This window comes from Monodon monoceros, unplaced genomic scaffold (assembly GCF_005190385.1).
Source record: "Monodon monoceros isolate NGI ecotype Baffin Bay Population unplaced genomic scaffold, NGI_Narwhal_1 Super_Scaffold_2, whole genome shotgun sequence".
Taxonomy (NCBI): domain Eukaryota; kingdom Metazoa; phylum Chordata; class Mammalia; order Artiodactyla; family Monodontidae; genus Monodon; species Monodon monoceros.
In genome coordinates this window covers 44,754,034-44,767,356 of record NW_021703776.1, presented here as the reverse complement: position 1 = coordinate 44,767,356, position 13,323 = coordinate 44,754,034, and the positions used below count along the sequence as shown (strand labels likewise).

General features: G+C 38.7%; 1 long non-coding RNA gene across 1 annotated transcript in view; it reads right to left on the bottom strand.

Annotated features, from left to right (window-relative positions):
- Positions 1–103: 103 nt before the first annotated feature.
- Positions 104–13,323, bottom strand: part of LOC114901562 — a 117,883-nt gene continuing 104,663 nt past the window's right edge. The window contains exons 4-6 of the long non-coding RNA XR_003795221.1: positions 6,039–7,828; positions 1,494–2,252; positions 104–442 (exon numbers count right to left, since the gene is read on the bottom strand). This is a non-coding gene — a long non-coding RNA (uncharacterized LOC114901562). The remainder of the gene's footprint in view (positions 443–1,493; positions 2,253–6,038; positions 7,829–13,323) is intronic.

Here is a 13,323-nt window from a genome sequence, read left to right as displayed (position 1 = left end):
AATGAGAAGCCACCACAATGAGAAGCCCACTCAGTGCAACAGAAGAGTAGCCCCTGCTCGCCGCAATTAGAGAAAGCCCGCACGCAGCAACGAAGACCCAACACAGCCAAAAATAAATAAATAAATAAATTAATTAATTTAAAATAAATAAAATAAGCACGTTAGAGACTACTGGGGGTCCTTCTAGTCCTGAAATTTTAAGCACTACAGTGATGAGAGTTCTGTAGAGCCATAGCACCCAAGGAGGGAAATTACTTTTTTTTCATCCCCACAATATCAACTATCTCATCAAAACTCAAAATAGCATTGCAATCTGGATATTTTTACATGAGGCCCAGTTAGAAGTATATTATGCATATTTACACACCTAATACTTGTGGATCCAGATGTGACACCAGGTTTGTCTAGATCCACAGGCCATTTTCTTTTCATCACATTCTGCCTGTGGAATAGAATGACAAGAAGATCTGTGTTGTACTGGAGACACTGACAGAAGAGAAAAGGGTTGATATAGCCTCTCTTATTTTTACAAAACATGAATGACCTCCATTCAGGACAAAATATATTTTCTTTTCCAGATTTCATCCCCATTCATATATTGGAGAATTACCCTGAAATTAGACTTTTTTCCTATTTATTGTCTGCACTGAGAGCTTGAAAGAGGAGACTCTCCGTTTTAAAGGCACTGATGAACTGGTACCAGTACTGCCCTCAAATTTATTATGCAGAACTGGGTAAGCCATGTCCTCATTAAAAGATGTTTAAGGCCTAATGTTTCTTTATAAAATCTAAGTCACGTTGATACCTAAAACCAAAATATATCAGTGACCCCTAAACATTTTTACAAAGATTCCTTTTAGAATTTTTTTAAAAAAGGTTTTCTTCACCTGTCCCCACAAGAAGACAGTGTGCTTTCAGTGTCCCTTTGATAGAGAAAATATACCAAGATAAAAATAAACAAGGCCCCATGACTTCATAACACTCTAAAATAAATTTGTATTTTATTAGTCACATCAGCACCAAAATATAGTAAAATTACATGTGCAAGACATACTGAGATCAGACTATAGTTAATGCTTGTACAGGATGCAGGTTTGATATCCTCATGTAATACATTCCCAACCAGTTCTGTAATTGCCAAGAATACAAATTCCCTAAGCACAGAGCATGCAGTGGACACTGAGTAGTTGCCAGACAAGAGCAAAGATGATAGAGGACTAAGCTCTAAGGTTCTTTATTGCCCTAAAGTTTTCAGCATCAAATAGACTTTGCTATGTCCTATTCTATATACTCTCTCAAACCTGAGGACAAGCTGGGAAAGTAGGTTTTCTACCCACATTTTACAAATGTAAAACTAAGACTCAGAAATTGAGGGATTTAGCCAAATACACACTGTTTGAATGAAATCATAAAGAATTGAATCATAATAGTATAAATCCCATTTCCTTTCCCAGCCTGTCTAGGTAGTGGGAGATAAATACTTGATAGACTACCTGGTGTGGTTGCTGGTACGGGGTATCCTTCCCTTGTCTCTTCAGAGCCACTTTCAGGTTTGTGCCCTGGCTTCCCAGCCCTCCTCTTTCACTGGGAGTGGTCAAAGGGAGACACTTCCAGGAGCCGCAGAGGGTGGGAGGGAGAAGTCTCAGGGCATTTTCTTTTCCTGTCAGCAGACCCCCTTTGTTCTTCCTTCTCTGCAGATTCCAGGAACTGCTTAATTAATGCTCTCAGGGCTTAACAAATATAGTCTCCTCACCCCCTTCAGGCCTAGCCCTAAGGTGCTGAGGCTTTCCTAAACCCTGCCCACGCTTCTCTCATTAGCCCTAATTGGAGTGTGCCATCTGCTTATCTGAACCTGACCCGACACATTGGTCTAAGATATAACTGAGTTTGTGGTGGATTAAACTAGAGTGGAAAACAATTCACATCCTCTCCTAATTATCCAACAGAAATGAAAACTAAATTATGTTGGCCTATTTTCCCACATCTTACCTCACCTGTCCTGAAACCGCACTCTAAAAGCCACCTGGGAGCATTTAAAACTCTTTGAACTTAGTCCCTGAGGAATCAGAATAAAATCCTCCTCTGTCATGTAAAACCTGTAGGCTAGTTCCCCATCCAAAAAATGTAATTGGCAACACAAGACTATATTTGTTAAACCCTGAGAGCATTAATTAAAATCAAGTCTTTAAATTTCTTTTAAATATCAACTAAGCTGGTTTTTCTCAATTTTTTTTTGTAGGTGGATCCGTTTTCTAGAATTTAAAAAATATATAGTTGTTAGACAATCACATGATGGTACCTATTCTTGGGTATTCATCGACTAAGAAAAAGTACATTATAATGAAAAGCTTCATTGATGTTAATAACACCTTAAAATAAATACTTGTTGAATTACTAAATGGTGAGTTGTAGTGGAATAAGTGAGAAGAGTACAATGTTCTCCAGTCGCTATAACAGATCTGATGAAGCTTTCTTTGTGGTCCTCAGGAAAATGAATCCTTCCTTCCTGTGGCTCCCCCTTCACTTATAGCTGATGTTCCAGCCTTTTAATATTGGTAACTGTGTTGAGGTATGAGTTTCCTACCTAGCTGTGAACTCCTAATAGTCCCATCCAAGCATGTTAACGATGCTAGCTTAGGAAACTAGAATACTGAGGTCTAGTCCCAGATACACAAATAGTTTATGATATGTCTCTTGATCTTCTTGGGTTTCCACGTCTGTAAAATAATGGGGCTGAAATAAACAAACTTTGGTGTTTCTTCTAGACTTACAATTCTAACCGTTGAAACTAAGTAGACGTGAGCTATTTACAGCATTCCAATGTAGGAGTACAGATCAATGTGTTAATTTCTCATCTAAGAAACCCTTATATTTATATTGCAAATAAGATTTCCCCTCATTTAAAGCTAATTGAGACTCAGAGACAGGACAGGACTTAGGATCACACAGTCATCCAGGAGTATACCCAGGATCTGAGCCCAGATGGATCTGAATCCATTGTCCCTTCTCCACCACCCACATGGCCTCTTATCTGGGAGACTGATCTATCTAAGAGGATTGTCCTTTTTATTCCAGGGCACAACTGAGATCCAGGTTGTGCTATATTAAAATATAGCGTATTTCTAAGTATAATCTTTTTTCCAGTCTTTGCTTGCATTTTTTATTGGAAGCTATAACAAAGGACCAGAGGCACTTTTAAAATTATTTTAACTGAGCTATTAAGAATGTAGAGTTCATCCTGTTCCTGTTTTGAAAAGACCCTGGTGTCAGTATCCTCATCTTCCCCCATTGCCACTTACCCATCCCCATTCTGTCACTGATACTTTACCAGAGTTTATTATGTAAAATTAATATGCCCTGTCTGCAGGGTCCACAACCAGAGAACAGCTCTAGCTGAGAATATTAGTTAAAACAAGAGTTTCACGTGAAAACTATTACTTGGTATGTAATAGTTATAAATAAGAATGTCTTTTTTAATGTCAAAAAATTGAGCAGTCTCACATGACAATAGTTGTACATCAGTCTCCCATTGATCGAGAAGAATAAGTGAGAAGCCACTTAAAACTCAGTAAAGACTTTGGAACTCATTTTGTTTTCTTCAGCGTAAGAGCATCCACATATATTCTGAAATATAATTCTTCACGTGCGTTCATGATGCCTCTGATACGCAAGATGGGCAAGGACAATTATAGAGTGATATTGTAAATAGAATGGAAAGGACAATGGAGGTAACAAGGGCCACGAGAGGTTTCTAAGTGAAGTGAAATCAGATCAACTTTTTCAATAGCTGACCTTGACAGCCGTGGGGAGAGCCAACTGCAATGGGATGCCCGGCAGCAGGAGGTCAATTAGAAAGCAGAGGAGGATGTCAGCAGCGCTGGGATGCAGAGACAGATAGATGTGGAGACAGTGGGTATGAGGGTGAGGGAGAGGGAAAATCCAGAACAGTCTACACTTGGGGAATAGATTGAAGGAGAAACCATGATAGGAAATAACAGGAAATATCAGAGGAGGAGATGTTAGAATAGGGACACCTGCAGGGTAGGGAAGGGGTTGGAACGAGGGGCAACATTGTATTTACTTTAGTATCTATTAAGATAGAAACGCCTGAGCTACATCCATTAGGCAGTTGGATGGATGTACCAGTTTAAAACTAGGGAGATCTAAGTTAGAGTGTTAGAAGAAAATAAAGCATAGTAGTTACAACAGCTTTAGAATCAGATAGACAATGAGTTCAATCAAAGCTCTGCCATTTGCTAACTCCATGGGATTGGGCAAGATTCAGAGCCTTACTGAGCATAAGCTTCCCCATTTGAAAATGAGGCTGGTGATACTCAGAGGAGTTTTTGGTGTGGATGGAATGACACAAGGCAGATAAAGAGGTTAGCAAACTGCCTGGCACGTAATAGTAAATTCTCAGTAAATGTTAGATGCCATTATTATTATATAGGTTATTGAACAATGAATAGAGGTAACAATTGAAACCAAAGGATTGGAAGTGATAACTGTGGGAATACACGAGAGAGAATAATCAAAGGCAAGGTCTTGAAGATGCCAACTCTGGAAGGGAAGGCAGAGTAGGAGCAGGCAAAACAGACTGAGAAGGTGTAGAGGAACGAGAAAGGAGGATCAGGAGAGAGCGAGCAGTGGCCTGGAAGCCGACGAAAGAGTTGCAACAAGTAGGAGGATGGATCAGAATCATCATATTAAGCAGTTATGGAGCAGAAAATTAACCATTAGATCCCATAATGAGGATGTCATTGTTGACCTGAACAAACAGTACTTTAAAGAAAGGGTAGAGGCAGTACCCTGAGACAGCATTCAGCTTTCCTAGATGTCTGAAAACTTAATTACTAAAAATAGATATATAATTATAGAAGAATATACTCCAGCTTAAAAACAAGAAGGGGCTAATTAGTAGTATTAACACAACTGAAATGGTTCTCTCCAGGAACTTTCCCCTCAGTGTGTGATCATGCTATTATTTCTCCCATCTTAAAAACAACAACAAATCTTGACTCTATAACTCTACTTCTTCCTCTGTCCGCTGCTCCATCTCTCTTTTTAATCTTTGCAGCAAAACTCTTCCAATGGTTGAAATTCCCCATCTCCAATTTTCTTCTACACTCACTCCAAAAGGACTTCTCTCCCACATTCCACCAAAATTACTATTGTCAGAATCACCAGTAACCCTCACATTGTAAAATCCAATGGTCATTTCTCAGTCTTCACCTTAGTTGATCTATTACCAACATGCAATAGTTTATCATTTTCTGCCCTTTAAGCGCTTAGCTTTCAGGATGCATATTCTCTTGATTGTCCTCTATTTTCATAGCCACTCTGTCTCCTTTGCTGGTTCCTTATCATCATCTTCATTTCTTAATACTGGAGAGCCTTACAGCTCAGTCCTTGGACTGCCTTATTATTATTATTTTAATCTACACTCATTATTCACTCAGTAATCTAATCTAGTATCATGACTTTAAAAATATTTACATGCTGGTTCCCAAATTTATATCGTAAGCCTAGATCTTTCCAGAAATTCCAGAATACTACATCCATCTTCATTTTAGCATTTCCACTTGAAATCTTTAAAAAACTGTACATTTAAAAAATGTATATCAACTAAATCGATGCTTGTTAACCCTTTCAAGCATGTGGAGCCCTTACTAATTTAAAAATTAAACCATTCACGTGAGAGTAGTTGTAATTGGATATCCATTGATAGCAAAATTTATAATGAAAGAACTTACTATGACTTTAGTCACACTTTAAGTTTATATTTCATTAATCATTACATTCACTTGAAAAACATTTTTAAAGATGTTATCAATTACGTTATTTTCAATCTATAGACAATGAGATAGCCGCAGCCACATGAGCCAATCCATTGCTATATAATTCCCAAACTCTCCAGGATCTATGCCCCACAAGTTGAAAAACACAACTGGGTTACCAGTTAATTCATATGCATATCCAAATGTTTATGCCTTCAAGGCAGAGCCCACTATTTAAATTTTATATAGGTTGACACTTACCCCAGATGACTGATTCCTTGTTTCTCTTCATTCCAGTACATTACTTATAGGGATTCTCTTTTCAAGCATTACAATTCAGAATGGGAAAAACAGAAATCCTCATGTTTAACTCTCTAGTCCTCAGTCTTCTCCCATAATTTCCTAAAAGTACCACCAGCATCTGTTCACATCCTAAATACAGTTCAAAGGTCAAATAGCAGAAGATAAAATTTGAGAACACCCAATACACCATTAAAATACCATGGTTTCGCCTCATGTTATTTTGACTAAATATTAAAATTCACTTCCCTTTGTGTAAAACAATAAAAGACTATTAATATGGTCCTTAAAAGACACTTCTTAGAAAAATTAAGATGGCTGTAAGATGTAGGCTGGAATTGTAGTATGGAGAGACTAAAAAGCAAGGAGACGAGTTAGGAGGTGACAGATGATAGAAGTAGCAGTAGGCATGTCCAGATACCTCCGAGCTAAGTACTACAGGACTTGGAGCCAAAAGTATAGGGAGAATGAAGGAGCGGAAGGATTCTAGGATGACTCCCAACTGTCTGTATTTGTGTGAGTGGTGACAATATTAACAATATGTGAAAGACAAGAGGAGATTTGAGAGAATGTAGGTTCAGTTTTGTTCTTGTTAAAGTCAAAGTTTCTGGAGGCATCTAGGTGATGACTCAATAGAAAGTTGAACATAAGGATCAAGTTCATCAGTGTATCAATAGCACGCATCAAAATCATCTACCAAGATTTTTATTCAGTAGCAATGAACAGGAACAAAGGGCACCTCTATTTAAAACATTTTTTTTTTTTTTTTTTTCTTTTTGCGGTACGCGGGCCTCTCACTGTTGTGGTCTCTCCTGTGGCGGAGCACAGGCTCAGCGGCCATGGCTCACGGGCCCAGCCGCTCCGCGGCATGTGGGATCTTCCCGGACCGGGGCACAAACCCATGTCCCCTGCATCGGCAGGCAGACTCTCAACCACTGCGCCACCATGGAAGCCCTAAAACAATTTTTACTGATGTCTCTGAACTTCCTCAAAGGTGTGAAGCCCTGGTCTCAGGTTCAAGACAGAAACTGAGGTTGGCAATATATTGGGTAGCATATGGTAAGTTTAAAACAGTAGTTTGCAGTCATATCTAGGACCAAATCCCAGATCTTTCAAGATATGATTTGAACAAGGAATGCAACTTTTGTGATCAAAACAGGAATACTATTAAGAGCCTTTCAGGGTTTTTGTAAGAATTAAACGAGATAAAAAATATAAAGAAATAAAAACAGTTCCCAGCACATAATTGCTCAAAAAATGGTACATTTGGAGAATGGAATTAATCATCCTGAAAGGACAAAAGGTCAGGCCTTGGGAATGCCAACATTTTAGGTGTAAGGAGAGAATGATCAAGCATATAGACTATGAAAATATCAGCAAGAGGCCAGAGAAGATCCATGGAGAGCAGTGAACTAGAAGCAATGGAGGAAACTGTTTTCAATAGTCATGGGATAGGCCAATAGCATCAATTTCAGGAGTAAGGAAGACTAAAACTAAAAGTGTATCACTGGACTGGAAGATGAGGAATTCACTGGGGACTGAACAATAAAACACGCTCACAATAGTGAGTCCTCTTGCCTGTATCCTTAGGGATGGCACCTGAGGTTGATTTCTAAACAGGCTTGTGACCAGACATCGGTTTCAGTTTCTGGTTGATTGATGTCTTCTCCAAGGGCCACCATATCCTACCTCTGGAATATTGCTGCTTTTGTCTTGAGTCGATCTTTCATGCAAGGTGGTTGTCAGAGCACCTAAAGGGACGGAGAACTTGAACTTTATCAAGCTAATAGAAGAGACTGAATATACTATTTTATGTCTTCTTGTACACATGGCAGAATGTGACCTAGGGATAGCTTTCATTAAAACCCAGCTCAAGATTTTTCAGCAACTATAATTTTCTATCAAGAATTAACCATTCATTAGGGTGATCTTCAGCCTTTGCCTCTTGTGTACTCCCTCCTTCTTTTCTGTGGTGCAGTTTTGATAAGCAATGAAGTCTGATTATAAATCCTGAGCTCGAGTTTCATTTTACACAACAGTTTGGTGTAGTTTTTTGGGATGTGAAACAAAGACCTTGAGAATGGCAGAGGTGAAGTACAGGGCAGGAAAGTGTGGGTTCAGGGTAGGACTTTTTGGTGCCTTACTCTAGGTTCTTTCCTAAGTCCCTTCTGCATGCTCCCTCAGCAATACTATGGGTAAGCTCTATTCTGGAAGTGTTTTCTGTTCAAAAAGACTTTGTTTTGGGGGGAGGATTATAAACTGAATCTGTCTGTCTAGTCACTCTTCCTACTTCTTACATCTTTCCTATATGATCCCTTCAAAATTGATGGCTTGTTTGTTGATGTTTATCTAGCTCAATTTTCTATCAGTCTCCGTCAATCCAAGGTTTAAGAAGGGTGTCTCACCCCTGCCTGGTGCATGTAACATCATCATTGTCTTTGGGCTATAGCAGCAATTCTCAAAATATAGTCTTCAATGAGAGCAAAACTATTTTCTTAGTAATACTAAGATGTAATCTGACTCTTTCACTCAGTCTGTCATGAATGTACAGGGTATGAAACATTTACTGATACAGTTTCAGATTCCATATTACAACCAATCTTTAAGAAACTACCACTTGTCAAGTTTGGTGTAGTATCAAAGAAGAATATCCACAATTATCTCAAAAGGCTGCTAAAATACTCCTCTATTTTCCAACTACACATCTGCATGAGGCCAGATTCTCTTCATATACTTATGCCAAACAATATATCACAACAGACTGAAAAGAGAGGCAGAGTGAGAATCCAACTGTCTTCTAAACCAGACATGAAAGAGATTTGTAAAATATATAAACAATGTCACTCTTATCACTAATTTTTTGGAGGGGAAAATAAAAGTATTTCTCATAAAAATTATTTATTTTAACATATAAAGTTTTAATTGTCATTTTTAAATGAATCAAGGATATATTTTTTAATTTCTCTGTTTAAATTATTTATACCATAAATATTGATAGATATGTTCCACCTAAAAAAAGAACTCTTTTTTAGGTCCTCAATAATTTTCTGAGTGTTAAAGGCATCCTAAGATTAAAAAAAGTTTAAGAAACATTGGTCTATAGAATTTGTTCTTTTTAAATGGAGCTCCCCCCTAAAATCTAAAAACATGTGGCATCTTTAGCCTACAGGCTAGAGAGAATACACCCTGCAACATCTCCATCAGACTGAGTGAAGACCTCAGGAAGCCTCTAAGCTCCTCATGGAGACTCAGGACAAATCATATCAGGACTCTGCTACGTACTAATAAACCACCAAGCCAATACCCCTGCAGAATCACCGTCCTTCTCTGCTTCTAATCACAACCCCTCCATCAAGTGTCTCTGGAAGTGATAGTCAATCATGTTACCCCTAGAAGGACTCATAAATATATAGGTATTCAGGTGTGGATTACAATCTACGAAGAGGGAAAGTCGATCATGAAGAAAAGCAGCTTCCGAAATCAACAGCACTTCTTGTCATATATCCTAAAAGATAAGATCTCCAGGTTTCCTTCCTTGGTCCACTGCTCTCCGGAACAAACACTGTGACTCTTTCATAGAATGTTGATGTTTTACTCCCCTGGACAAATACTGTGATTATTTTTTAATCTTTAATATTTTATTGGACAAATAGCATAACTATGTTTAATTGTAGGTAGCCCCCTTCAACGAGCCCTTTTCAAGTTTGTCAACTTGGGACCATAAGCTCTGCCCTCCACCAATCTTCCCTCCACCCTAACCTCCCATATCTCAAAATCCAGCTGTATCACCAGGACCAGGATTTCCACTGACACTTGTACATGTTGTGATAGACCATAGACTTAACCTAGAAAGGAAAGAAAATGAAATATAATCAGGATGGTAAATGGGAAGACTACAGAAGGGTGGAAGCTAACGTGGTCTCAATTAGTTGGCTGAGTAGAGGCAGTACGTTAGCGGGTGCTTGTCGTATCGTAATCATCATAGATTTGTAGAGATTTATATGAATTTGTATAGATGTATGTATGCAAAATTATAACAGTTTTCTGGCATATGGCAATTTATTAGGTTACTGTGAAGTATAGAGGAAAGGGAGAAAGAAAGGAGCTCCATCTACCCTCAGATGCTCTGAGCCTTCCCTCTGCTTCTCGCACTCACGTTTGCCTTGATATTTCAGTGCTGTTGAGGACATTATCTCATTTCTGCAAAGATGGGCCAGGTTTCCAAAAGGGGTACGGCCTCTATTGCAGCTGTCCGGCCAACTCTACTCTAAACCATAGGCTGAGAAGGAAAGGAGTCTGGGGAGAAAAGCAAGAGTTGGGAAGAAGGATAAGGAGAGGGGAGAAAAGCCTGTAGCTGTATCTTTGGGCCAAACTTTCAGAACACATTTGCAAATCAGAATAATAAAAATCCAGGGCTAATCTGGATCGTATTTCCCAAAGATCTGCCACGGCGGCTACTTGGAGATTGCCTGGCTTGCTGCTCTATAAAATAGGGAGCTTCCACATTTGTTTACATCTCTTTGGGGAGGAATTATCTTATTGTTACTTGACTTCCAGTCTTATGCCCCCCCCATACTTTAACTGTATATTGTTTGATTCATTTCTCTTCTTTTTCCCAGATGATGTCAAACACAATACCTGAAAGAAACATTTTGCTCCAGACATATTTGTTGAATTAATGATGGGTAGGATAATTTGGAATCACTCTTCAGCAGGTTTTCTAAAGCCTTCTTTTTGATCCCCAGGGAAATCCCTCCTTCCTCTGTGTACCCCAGGCCAAAAGAATTTTTAAATTCTGAATTAAAAACTCTGGGTGAAGTCCAGGTATGGAGAAGTTTGAAGACTTCCTCCAGATGATTCTAGTGTGCAGGCAGTGTTATGAATTTCTAGGACCCACTTCAGATAAAGAAAATATTTTTATTCATCATTGTACCCAGCAGTACCAGCCCAATGTCCAAAATTAAGAAGATTCTCACTTATTTGTTCCATTCAATCCCTTCAATGTTTCATTAGCCTTTGACTGAAGATCAATTTTGCATTACTAGGGATGGAAAATACTAGGCTAGGAGAAGACTCTTCAGTCTCATCCCAATTATATAACAATTTTATGATGTGACCAGTAGATCTAGTATGGCCTCTTGCTTTTTTCACATTTGTGAAGTAATGGGCTAGGCTAAATAAGGGTTAAGTTTCCTCCAGCCTTAGAATTTTGAGCACTAAATGGAAGTGAGCTATTTGGGCACATGGTACCATAGAAAGAAAATTTATTAATTTTTTCAAGTTCAATGCTACCTTATTTAAACTCCCAATAACCTTATAAAATAGGCTTTGTTCCCATATTGAAGATAAGGAAACTGAGGTGTAATATTTGGTGATTTTGTATACAAGTTTTAACCCAAATAAATCCAAGTCCAGAGCCCAGTCTCCTCTCACCACACAGGGCCTCTGTACAAGGAGAATGATTTATATAAGGCGGCTGCCCTGGTGGTGCTGCCAGAAGAACAGGTGGCTGCACTAGGATGGAAAACAATGTCTCTCCCCGGCTTTCAATATAGGACGCAACTGAAGACCAAATTGCACTAGATACGTTATTAAATCAAAATATCACTTTTTCCCCTTGATTTCATTCCCATTTCTGTAGTGAAGCCTACCATAAAGGATGGATGCATTTAAAAGTTCTTTCTAATGAGCTGTTAAAAATAAAAATTAAATTCTTCCCTTCTCTGTAAAGATCCTAGGGCTAGTAACCCCATGCACACCCAGGTCCATGCCAATTATTATTCAGTCCAGGTATGACCTTGGCTACAGGGTCAACAGCCTTGGAACTACAATAGCTAATCATGTTCATTAAAATTATTAAGTTCTAAAACCCCAAAGAAAGCTTTTATGAAATGATGATCAATCAAAAAGGAGAACTAATCAGTGGATCCCAGCCTTTTCTTTTACTTGTGAGACACTCATTTCAACATGAAAAAAATTGAATGTAGTTGTACTTTTAGTATCTCATTGAGTGAGAAATTCACAATAATAAAAAGTCACTATAAATTTAGTAATGCTTTGAAATTAATCTGGAGTTTGTTCCTTATATAGCATCTACATACATCTGAAAAAATAATTATTCACATACACATGAGACAATCTGAACAGAAAATACAGGTGGGGCCAACTGTTAATGACCCTGGATGAATGCTATGGAAATTGGTAGGCAATAAGGACTCAAGGAGCCAAGAGAGGTTTTTAAGCAAAATGACAGAATCAGATTGATTAAAAAGGATCTGGTGACAATGTACAGGATGAATAGGTTGTGGAAAGACCAGCCCAGAAAATCCATTAGGAAGCATGAGATGATGTCGGCAACACATCCTTGCCATGAACCAAATGCTGCTGAACATGAAGACCAATTTGACAGGGGATAATGGAGAGGAAGGAGTCAGGACACTTCTAGATTTAGAGAGTGTGTGAAAGATAGAATTGTGAAGCAAAATACATACAAAAGAGGAGGTATTTGTGTTGTTGAGTTTGGGGGGAGGGGTAGAGTTGGAATGAGCAGGAATTTTGGAAGGCAGTAGACCACAGTTGTTATGGTGACAATTTAGGATTCAGATGCGTCTGTGTTCAAAACCAACGTCTGTGACTTGCTGACTATGTCAGCTTGGGCAAAATCCCTAACCATAATGAATCTGTTCCCTCATTTGAATATAGGGACAGTGATACACAGTATAGATACAACGATACAGCACGCACTTAGGGATTAGAGATGTGCCAGCACGTGACGATGGCATGATCAACGTTGAGTGCAATTATTATTATGTAAATTTTCAAACCATCAGAAATGTCCAGGAGTTGAAGCCATGCTACTTAAATTGGAGAATTGATCTTCATCCTGAGAAACAAGAGAGAAAAATCAAAGTAGGGATCGCTGGATGTCAAGACTAGAGAGACAGTCAAATGAGAGGGAAGAGGTGAGAAAACGAGGAGAGGCTGGAGACCTGAAGCCGAGGAGGTAAGAGTTTTAACAAGCAAGGGAAGAGCTGAATATCATCCCAGTTTTCACTGAGTATTGGCGACAGAGCTAAAAATCAACCCTGGATTTGCCCATGGATTAGTCATCAGTATGAAGAGAGATGTGAGGATAATGGCAATATGCAGGGAGTGACTTTACCCTAATTTATAAGGTAAGACGTGTATAAGATAAGAGAGTGGAGCTTAAATTCAAAACAAGAAGACCCTAGTGCAAAGCAAGGAA